Consider the following 11,574-nt stretch of genomic DNA (forward strand, 5'->3'; position numbering starts at 1 on the left):
AAAATTATTATCACAGTGCTCAGAGCAACAAGTTAACTCCTGGGAAATGATATATAATCAACCATTAAGAAGCAATTATTCTGAATTAGATGCTAGGGAATTAAGTAGTGACCAATCATGTAAATTTCACTATACTCAAATTACCAGGATTGATTTGCTGTAATTCAGCATACTAGGTAAATATCAATACTTCCTCCTACAGAGCTCTATTGCCAACAATTCTTTAATAGGTATTATGTGGAATCATTGACAACCCTCAGAAATAACAAAAATGGTCTCCTCAGAAATGACTGCTAACAAGATTCCCACACTGTCTGCAAGACAGACTTAAGGGTTGGTTGCTCATTGCCATTTCTGGCCTAAGCTACCCAATTAGTAAATAAAAGCAAGAGCAACAGGATGAGAAAGGAATATATTGTGTCCATTAGTGTTTTTAATATATAGTCATGAACAGAATTCAGTAGAAATATAAACATTAAAGATGCTTCTGGTAAGGACTCAAAAAGAAATCAGGAAAATATGATTGGAAAACTGGAAGAAAGGTGATTCTTATTATATAGTTGCACAATATGTAACTGAGTTGTGTCTTACATTGTAGAAAGCAGAGCTTGTAGATGATAAATTTGGAGACATTAGCTAAGGAAATGTCAAGAAAAGTGTCGAGGTTTGTCCTGGTTTCTTGTTGTTGCTTTTGTAAAATATGAGAGGAAAAAGACAAATTGAGAAAAGAAATGTTAAGCAAAAAGGAATCAGCATTTCATAATTTGAAAAATTATGAGCCAATCCAAGTTACAGAAGACACTAATTTTAGATTCATTAGTAGAAATGTATGATCTGTAAAAGAAGGTCAAATGTGTGGATGGAAAGCCTTTTTTTAAGGAGATTAGGTTTATGACTTGTGGATCTACTCTACATTCTCAACAGAAGCCAAAGATAGAGAATAATACAGAAAAAAAAAACTGTGGAAAATAGATATAGGATAATTTAAGAAAGATCTGTGGAAGATCTTTTTGTCTAATGCTATGAATCCCCGGGTTTTTGAGAATGTCATATTTGTGTAAATACTGCTAGTGTGGACTAAAAAGGACAAAGAGAGGAAAAAAAGAAAACGTAGTCAGTTTCCAAATTTTACATAGGGACCACACTAACATTGTTACTTGGCTAGGAACTTGCACTGTCCTACAAGAAAAAGAAAGAATAGCACAGAAGAATGAGCCACAGGTAGAAATATGGGACAGAAATAAGTCTGTGATGCAGATAAGCTGTGATGCAAAGGCAGAGTTCAATGAAATGAGCATAGTAGCAAAGTTGAATATACAGACAAAGAGATGGATTATACAGACAAAGAGACAGAACCTACAGAGCCACCACAGATGCAGAGGGAAATGCTTGTGGAACCAATTCTGGGGACCAACCTTGGGAAGCTGAAACTGCCATGGACCTGGACATGGAGCCATGGGTCAGAATTCATCATAGATTTTGAACTTTCTTGTGTGTCCTCCCCTTTGAAATAGGAATTTTTTGACTGTTACCATACCTATATCCCATCATTGTATCTTACAATTTACCTGTTTTCTACTTTCAGACATCCAGAAATGAAGAGAAATTTTGTCCCAGGAAAAATCATGACAAGTATCTCACCCATGTTTGATTTAGATGATGGCATTTGAGAGTTTTGAGCTGAGGACATTTAGGTGAGATTTTGAACTTAGTTAATGTTATAATAAGTTGGAACCTTGGGGAGTGCTGTGATGGGATGAATGCATTTTGTGCATTGGGCTGATGCAACTGCAGGGGCTGGGAGGGAACCTGTGGATAGACAGTAGTAGACTGAATGGTGGCCCCCAAGTGGTTCACATCCTTATGCTCAGTACCTGCAAATGTTACTATATCTGGATAAAGATTTTTTTGCAGATATAATTGAATTAAGAATCTTGAGATGATGACATCATTCTGGACTATTTTAGTCACTCTTAAATACAATGACAAATGTCCATAGAAGTAATGAACAGAGAAGAGACACCAAGGAGGAAACAACGTGAACATGGAAACCGAGATTGCAGAGATGTGTCCACAAATAAAAGAGCACCTGAGGCAACCAGAAGTTGAAAGAAACAAGAAAGAATCCCCTCTCCAGAGCCTTTACAGGAAGTGTGGCTCGGTTGACATTTGGAATTAGGCCCTGGCAACCATCCAAAGTGTACGACAATGTATTTTTGCTGTTTTAAAATACCAAGTTTGTGGTAATTCATTATAGCAATATAGGAAATTAATACAGTGCTAATCTTAAAGTGGTAATGGGGTGAGAGGAGGCTTAATTTTTTGGTTATACTCTCTTCTAGTAATCTTCAGAAGTCTTGTCAGGTTTTTTGTTGTTGTTGTTTTTTACCAGTAGTATATTCAATAGGTTGACCTTGTGATCTTCCATGCTCCCACAATCTTCTAAGCAAAGGCCTTCAAACTGAGTAAAGGCAAAACTGTTTTTTTTTTTTTCCCCAGAAAGAAAGTAATATTAGTTCTGCCATTAGATAGTCTTTATACAGACATAGAAATTGTATATTATTCCATTGGGGCTGAAATATTTTAGACTTTAAAACTTTTGTAACCCAACAAAAAAATTTTAAGCAGATACTTGTTGACCTGCTTTTATCTAAATAATGCATATGTCTTCCCAACCACCTAGATTCTTGCACTGTAGATACACTTGGGATATTAATATTTCATTGTCTTTCTCCAGGTCCCACACAAAGCACATATAATTAATGTTCCCAAGAACAATGATCGATATGCTTTAAAAAAAGAAGAAAAAAAGGTAAGCTAACCACTTATCTATTTCTTAAATCTTTGAACTCTATTCTCAAATAAATTCAAATCTTAATGTTACAAGCATAAAATATGTACTATATTTTCTCTGCTTTTATTAATGTCAATGATAAGAAACAATGAATATCTTTGCATTTTCAGTAACACGCATAAAAAAATATTGTGAAATGACTTTCTTCATTGCTAGAACAACCTCATCTTTATGTAATAGTAAGTCCTTACAGATGCCCAAAAATTAACTGATTCATGAGCCTTCTTAATCACATCCCTTAATGTTTAATTATATTATAGATATGTTAACATTTATTAATAGTTAAAAATCACTTTGAACATGAAGAGTGTCACAATTCTCTGATCATTATTAATTTATATGGAAAAATGCAAGACACTAACAAAGAAGATTGAACTCTTTCCATGACCAGGTATATTTAAACATTGTTAGTTCTTATATGATGATTAAAGTTTATGCTATAGTAATCTATAAAAATTGTGTTTCTTCTGCTAGTAAAATGACTTATTATTTTAAAAATGAAATTAAAATAATTAGCTAATGTTTATTTGTTCAATACAAGACTTACTGTACAAAGTTTGGGTGTTCTTTTGTTTTGGTAGCTTACATAAAGGAACAGATGTTTATCAGTTATATCATTCCTATCTGAACACAACAATTATCAAGTTTAACTATATAGCCAAAATGAGAAAATAATTACTTCAATTTGTGAATCATTCTTGAGTATCTATTTATATGGATGGCACTGTTTCAGCAGCGGTAAATGCAAAATTTATGAGGTGAATCGCTAATCCAATACCATGTAGTGGAGATGGTAGGTCACTTGAGAGCCATTGACAGTCCCCAGGGAGTCGGCAATCATTTCCGTCTGCTAAACATGCAGATGTTGTAGAGACTCATGATGCCACCACATCTCTTTTGAGCTGTGTGACGCCACAGAATTTACAGACTAGGCAAATGTCTTCCTGTGAAAAATAAATGTTTAAGTTAAAGCAAAAATAACAAGCAAAATTAATTGTCAAAGCCAACGTTAAGATATAATCTAGGGGGAGGGGCGGAGCAACATGGCGGCGAGGAGACACTGCGAGTAAGATCTCCCATTAAAAAAAGTGAATAGGGAGGAAAAGCGGCAGGTCCCAGTGAGAACTGGGACACGGAAGATAAACGGGTGACGCCAGCAAACTGCCCGAAGAAGAAAGTTGCCATAAAAGAGGACTAGAAGGGAGGGAAGCACAGAACCCTGCTCCCCTCCCCCGCCCACAGAGGCGGCACTCTCGGACCGGCAGAGAGAAGGAAAACAACAAACCAAAATGGCCCACAAGAACAAACGACACAGCAAGCGGGACTGTGAGTGGAAAGGAACTATTGCAGCCACCACACCCCGTGAACGGGAGCTGAGGCGAACCCTGCAGGATTCTTGCGGCGGTGAGCGAACGGCTCCGGGTGCCATTAGAGAAGAACAAAGACCCCGGGAGACGCGCACACAGCCCGGGCTGCCGGTAAGCTGGCGCGGAAAGCGGCGTGCTTGGAGCGCTTGAAAAGCAAGTGCAGACCGGGATCTCTGCTGCCCAGGTCCCCGCGCCTGCGACCTAGGCTTGGGAGACGACCTAGGCTTGCGGGGAGATGCGCGGAGGTCCTCACTGAGGTGAAGGTCCCTCCCTGAGTAAGCAGGAACCAGGCGTCCAGGCACGGGAGCGGTGCAAAAGGCGCCATTCCCGCGCCACTGAACTGGGCTACAGCCCGCGTCCTGGAACTGAGGGCTTTGGAACTGAGACCCGGGGCACGAAATTAGGGGCGTGGGTTCCCCACGACGGTGGGGCACAAGGCAGACACAGCACCCCAAAGCCGTTGAGGTGTACCCTACCATCCCCGCTCTGCTCCCTGTCCCACGGGGTGGAAAATCAGCTCCCCAAGGGCTCTAGGAGAGATCTCTGGCGCCACCTAGCGACTTGAAGCCAGCACAGGCTCCTGAAGGAGCTAGTGGCCAGCTGGGGAGTTAGCCCACACCGGGCCCCTTCCGAACAAGTAGTCTAAGCCCACAGGGAGAGCAAGCACCCACAGCCGGGGCAGACCAGGCGCGCAGAAGAGTGTGCCTGAGACTGGACGCGCAGGGAGTGTGTCCCACATCACCATTTTAGAACAGGGACATTTCTTCAGTAAAGACTACCTGCAGAAGGCTTCCTCAGGAGCCAGAGGTGAGCAGGGGAAGTTCGCCCACGCCAGACCCCCTCTGGCCTTAAGTCCAAGCCCAGAGGGGGAACAGGAACCCACCGCTGGGGCAGACCAGGCGCACAGGGGAGTGTGTCCCCACATCGGCATTTTAGGACAGGGACCTTTCTCCAATAAAGACTGCTTGAAACTGACAGATGACTCCTGGAGGAACCAGAGGGGAGCAGAGAAGCCCACCCAAGATGCCGGCCAGTCCCAACAACACAGTGTCCCAACGCATACGGCAAATTAGAAAACAGACAGTAGGGAGGAGAAGAACCACACGCAACCTAGCAACTCTCCAGAGAAAAAGCACACCACAAAAAGAAAACCAGCCCCCAGATTGCAACGACAGTAACTTGGAAGAACTTCTGAGCCTTCCAGAAAGAGAATTTAAAATTGCCGTGATTAAAAAACTGACAGAAGTCATAAAGGAAAACAATGATAAGGGAAAAATAATCAACGATCAGAAGAATGCAATTGAGTCCCTAAAGAGGGAAGTAAAAGAAATGCAGGAGATCAAAGAATTAGTGGAAGAACTAAAGAATTCTGGGAAAAGCAATGAAAGCAGAATTGATGAAATGGAAGAATGAATAAGTGCTCTTGAAGACACAGAAATAAAAAGAACCAAAACAGAAAAGGAAAGAGAAGTACGAAGCAAAAAGAATGAAGAAAGACTTCGGGAACTATCTGACTCCATGAGGAAAGGAAATATAAGAGTTATAGGAATACCAGAAGGAGAGGAGAGAGAAGTAGGAACAGAGAAAATATTCAAAGAGATAATTGAAGAGAACTTCCCAAATGTGAAGAAGGAGCTGAAAATTGATATACAAGAAGCAAGAAGAACACCAAACTTCCACGACGAAAGAAAAAATACAGCAAGACACATAATAGTAAAGCTCCCTAGAATCCAGGACAAGGAAAAAATAATGAAGCTGGCAAGAGGGAAGAAACAGATAACATTCAAAGGAAAGCCAATCAGGCTGACATCAGACTTCTCCGAAGAAACACTACGGGCAAGGAGAGAGTGGAGGGACATAGTCAACAGACTCCAAGAAAACAGATGCCAACCAAGAATACTCTATCCCGCAAAGCTCTCCTTCCTCTTTGAAGAAAGAATATGGACCTTCCCAGACAAACAGAAACTCTGGAATTTCATTGCAACTAAACCCCCACTCCAAAAAATACTACAAGGAGTCCTAAAGACAGAACCTCAGAGGGACGAATAACAATGAAAGAAGGCCAAAAAAAAAAAAAAAAGTTATTAAAAGAATAAATAAATAAAATCAAAGGAAAGACAAACACAATGGCAAATACAGATGTTAACATATCAATATTAACTCTAAATGTAAATGGACTAAACTCTTCAATAAAAAGACACAGAGTGGCAGCCTGGATTAAGAAACAAAACCCAACCTTTTGCTGTCTCCAGGAAACACATTTAGCTACAAAAGATAAAAATAGGCTCAAAGTTAAAGGATGGAAAACAATCCTACAAGCAAATGGACCAAAAAAGAAAGCAGGAACAGCTATACTTATATCAGATAAAACAGATTTCAAACTCAAAAAGATAAAAAGAGACCCCAATGGTCACTACATTATGATCAAGGGGACAATACTTCAAGAAGAAATAACACTCATTAACATATACTCACCAAACGAAGGAGCACCAAAATATATCAGACAACTGTTGTCCTCTCTGAAAACAGACATCAGAGAAAACACATACGTAGTGGGAGACTTCAACACACCACTATCAACAATGGATAGATCAACAAGACAAAAAATAAGTAAAGAAACCAAAGCTCTAAATAAGGACCTAGAGCAATTGGGCTTAACAGACATCTATAGAACACTAAACCCCAAAAAAACGGAGTACACATTTTTCTCAAGCGCACACGGATCATTCTCCAGGATCGATCACATACTGGGGCACAAGACAAACATCAACAGATACACCAAGATTGAAATCATATCAACCATCTTTTCTGACCATGAAGGCATCAAACTAGAAATAAACCATAAAAAGAAGGCAAGGAACTTTCCTACCTCATGGAGATTAAAAACCACACTACTGGAAGACCACTGGCCTAATGAGGAGATCAAAGAAGAAATTAAAAAATTTTTTGAATTGAACGACAAGGAGGACACCAATATCCTAAATGTATGGGATGCAGCAAAAGCAGTAATAAGAGGAAAATATATAGCAATAGAAGCTCACATCAAGAAACAAGAAAGAACGCAAAGAAACAACCTAATCTCGAAGCTCAAAGATCTAGAAAAAGAACAACAAAAAAACCCCAAAACCAGTAGAAGAAAAGAAATAATAAAAACCAAAGCAGAAATAAATGAAATTGAAACTAAAAAAACAATCCAAAAGATCAATGAAACCAAAAGCTGGTTCTTTGAAAAAATCAATAAAATAGACAAACCCCTAGCCAGGCTCACAAAGGAAAAAAGGGAGAAAGCACAAATAAACAGGATCATCAATGAAAGAGGAGAAATCACAACGGACACAGCAGAAATCAAAAGAATAATCAGTAACTACTATGAACAGTTATATGGAAACAAGTTTAACAATCTAGAGGAGATGGACAAATTCCTACAACTCTACAATCACCCAAAGCTAGATAAAGAAGAAATAGAACACCTAAACAGACCAATTACAATTAGCGAAATTGAAATGGTAATCAAAAACCTCCCCAAAAACAAAAGCCCAGGACCTGATGGATTTACAAATGAATTCTACCAAACATTCAGAGACGAATTAGTGCCTATCCTTCACAAACTCTTCCAAAAAATTGAGAAGGAAGGGACAATACCAAACACGTTCTATGAAGCCAACATTACACTAATACCAAAACCGAACAAGGACAACACAAAAAAGGAAAACTACAGGCCAATCTCCCTAATGAACACTGATGCAAAAATCCTCAATAAAATTTTAGCCATCAGAATCCAACAATGTATCCATAAGATAATTCACCACGACCAAGTTGGATTCATTCCAGGGGCACAAGGATGGTTTAACATCCGAAAATCAATCAACGTTATCCAACACATCAACAAAAAGAAATATAAAAACCATATGATAATATCAATAGATGCTGAGAAAGCTTTCGACAAAGTGCAACACCCATTCATGATAAAAGCCCTTGAAATTCTGGGGATACAAGGAACATACCTCAACATCATAAAGGCCATATACGACAAGCCAACAGCCAGTATCATTCTCAATGGTGAAAAGCTGAAAGCAATTCCATTAAGATCTGGAACAAGACAAGGATGTCCACTCTCACCACTGCTTTTCAATATAATACTGGAAGTCCTAGCCAGGGCAATAAGACAAGAGAAAGACATCCAAGGAATCCAAATAGGAAAAGAAGAAGTCAAACTATCACTATTTGCAGACGATATGATATTATACATAGAGAACCCCAAAACTCCACAGAAAAGCTAATTCAACTCATCAATCAGTTCAGTAAAGTGGCAGGATACAAAATCAACACGCAAAAGTCAGTAGCCTTCCTATACACAAACAATAAATCTGAAGAAGAAGAAATCAAAAAAACCATCCCTTTTGTTATTGAAACAAAAAAAATCAAATATTTGGGAATAAATCTAACAAAAGAGGTAAAGGACCTATACAAAGAAAACTATAAAACACTGTTAAAAGAAATAGAAGAAGACACAAAGAAATGGAAAGACATCCCCTGCTCGTGGATTGGAAGAATAAACATTATTAAAATGGCCATTCTTCCAAAAGCAATATACAGATTCAATGCTATTCCAATCAAAATTTCAATTTCATTCTTCAAAGAAATAGAACAATTATTGATGAAATTCATATGGAATCACCAAAAACCCCGAATAGCCAAAGCTCTCCTGAAAAAAAAAGAAGGGAATGGAGGCATTACACTCCCAGATTTCAAACTATACTACAAAGCCATAATCATCAAAACTGCATGGTATTGGAACAAGAACAGACATACAGACCAATGGAATCGAATAGAAAATCCAGAAATAAACCCACAGATTTATGGTCAACTAATCTTTGACAAAGGAGCAAAGAATATGCATTGGAGCAAAGAAAGTTTGTTCAATAAATGGTGCTGGGAAAACTGGGTCGCTACATGCAAAAGAATGAAGCTTGACCACCACCTCACACCATACACAAAAATCAACTCAAAATGGATTAAAGAACTAGACATAAGACCTGAAACCATAAAATATATAGAAGGAAATATAGGCGAAACACTACGTGATTTGCACATCAAAGACATCTTTACAGACACATCACCCAAAGCAGTGATAGTGAAGGCAAAGATAAACAGCTGGGACTACATCAAATTAAAGAGCTTCTGCACAGCAAAAGAGACAATAACCAAAACAAAGAGAAACCCCACCAACTGGGAGAACGTTTTTGCACCCAACACTAATGATAAAGGACTGATCACAAAAATCTGCAAAGAGCTGATGAGACTCAACAACAACAAAGAAAATAATCCAGTCAAAAAATGGGCAGAAGAGCTAAAAAGAAACTTCTCTGAAGAGGAAATGCAAATGGCCAACAGGCATATGAAAAAATGTTCAACATCACTTGCCATCAGGGAAATGCAAATCAAAACTACCATGAGATACCATCTTACACCAGTGAGAATGCCACATATTAAAAAAACTAGCAACAACAAATGCTGGCGAGGGTGTGGAGAAAAAGGAACTCTTCTGCACTGTTGGTGGGAGTGCAAACTGGTCCAACCACTGTGGAAAGCTGTGTGGAGATTTCTGGACCTACTAAACATAGAACTTCCATATGATCCAGCAATTCCACTCCTAGGTATTTACCCAAAGGACACAGAAACATCCATTCCAAAGAACACCTGCACCCCTATGTTTATAGCAGCACTGTTTACAATAGCTAAGCTTTGGAAACAACCCAAATGCCCAAAAATAGATGACTGGATCAAGAAGATGTGGTACATATATACCATGGAATATTACTCAGCATTCAAAAAAGATAAACACATGCAATTTGCAGCAACATGGATGGCGCTGGAAGGGATCATGCTCAGCGAAATAAGCCAAAAAGAAAAAGAAAAATACCGGATGGTCTCACTCATAGCAGGAATCTAGAAAACTTAAATAAGGGACCAGGAAAATGAATAACTATAAGAAAGTGAAAATCAAAATCAACAAAAAACTATGAACCAGAGACACTTTTTTGGGGCGGGGCGGGAGGGAGGGATTGGGGTCAGAATGGGGGGGCTGCAATTGTATGGGGAATATAACAATAAAATTTATTATTAAAAAAAAAAAAAAGATATAATCTACTTCACATCTCCCCTTCTCACTCATGAACACTTCTTTGGCTCAATAGATTGAAATGTGTAAAATCAATACCTCCATTAATTATTTAAAAGAAAAAATACACAATTATTTTTTGACTTAAATCACTACTTTCATCTGTACATAAATCATCTTGTGATCAAATGTGATCTCACTATCCATTGAAAAAATATGCTTCCCCACTGAAGAATGAAACATGGCTAAATAAAGTGAGACAGATTTCTTGTCTGCATTTTACCCTGCACCGTAACACATTCTAAGACATATCAGCGACATTATCTATGCTTACTGACCCTTGTAATAAAATTGAAATTTTCTCACTTTAAATAGAGATAAGTTAAACATTGCATGAATCTATTAAATAGAATCACCAAGATATTATATTTTTGGTTTAGTTAGCATTGACCAAGACAGGAAATTTGTATAGCATTACTGAATATATAATTGTAAACTGTATTAAAGTACTGACTGATTTTTTTTCCTTTTCTACTAATATTTAACTATTGTTTAATAAATTAAAACATATACATTAACATGTGTTCATATTTCTATGAAAATGTTATAAAGATATAGCCTGGTTATTTAATTTTAATATGTATTTTTTAAAGATTTATTTATTTGTTTGTTTGTTTGTTTGTTTGTTTATACATACAAGAGCTGATATAGGCCAGATGTGCAGGAGGGTGAGATAAATTCACCAGAGACAGAGTGGGAAACAGGCAGACAGACCAAAAGCACTGCTGAGGGGAGCAGCGGGTGAGACAGGAGAGGTCTGCCGCGCCATGTGAGTATCTCTGCGGCTGGCTGGGATCAAATACGCACAGCAGAGGCTGCATGCAGACAGCTTCACAGTGTTGCACTCAACCACCTATGCCACCAGGGGGGCCCTAAATGTGTATTTTAAAGTTATCATAAGCAACAAATTTCTATGCTATCTCAGAAGATGTGCTTTCCTTTTCAATCAACTATAGTGGTGATGCAACTTAAATAAGGATACATTTGCAAAGACAGAATATACTTCATTTATCATGTATTATACAAATTCTTGTTTTCTATCACATAATGTCTTTCTAACTTAATGTTGTATGCACAATTATATGTAGCAATGTTTATGCATATCAATGTTTGAGAACTACTGAGCTCCTAGAGTAAAGGAAAAAACAAAGTGAAATTCTATGCAGATATCA

The 11,574-nt window shown here is 38.3% G+C and overlaps 1 long non-coding RNA gene across 1 annotated transcript; it reads left to right on the plus strand.

Moving 5' to 3' along the window:
* The first annotated feature begins 1,925 nt into the window (after window positions 1-1,925).
* On the plus strand, window positions 1,926-11,100 carry LOC129146647 (uncharacterized). The gene is made up of 3 exons (XR_008553612.1): window positions 1,926-2,200; window positions 2,738-2,812; window positions 11,043-11,100. It is a non-coding gene; the product is annotated as an uncharacterized LOC129146647 (long non-coding RNA).
* The last annotated feature ends 474 nt before the right edge of the window (window positions 11,101-11,574 follow it).

This window comes from Talpa occidentalis, unplaced genomic scaffold, assembly GCF_014898055.3.
Source record: "Talpa occidentalis isolate TD23 unplaced genomic scaffold, MPIMG_talOcc4v2.1 talOcc4.3, whole genome shotgun sequence".
NCBI lineage: Eukaryota > Metazoa > Chordata > Mammalia > Eulipotyphla > Talpidae > Talpa > Talpa occidentalis.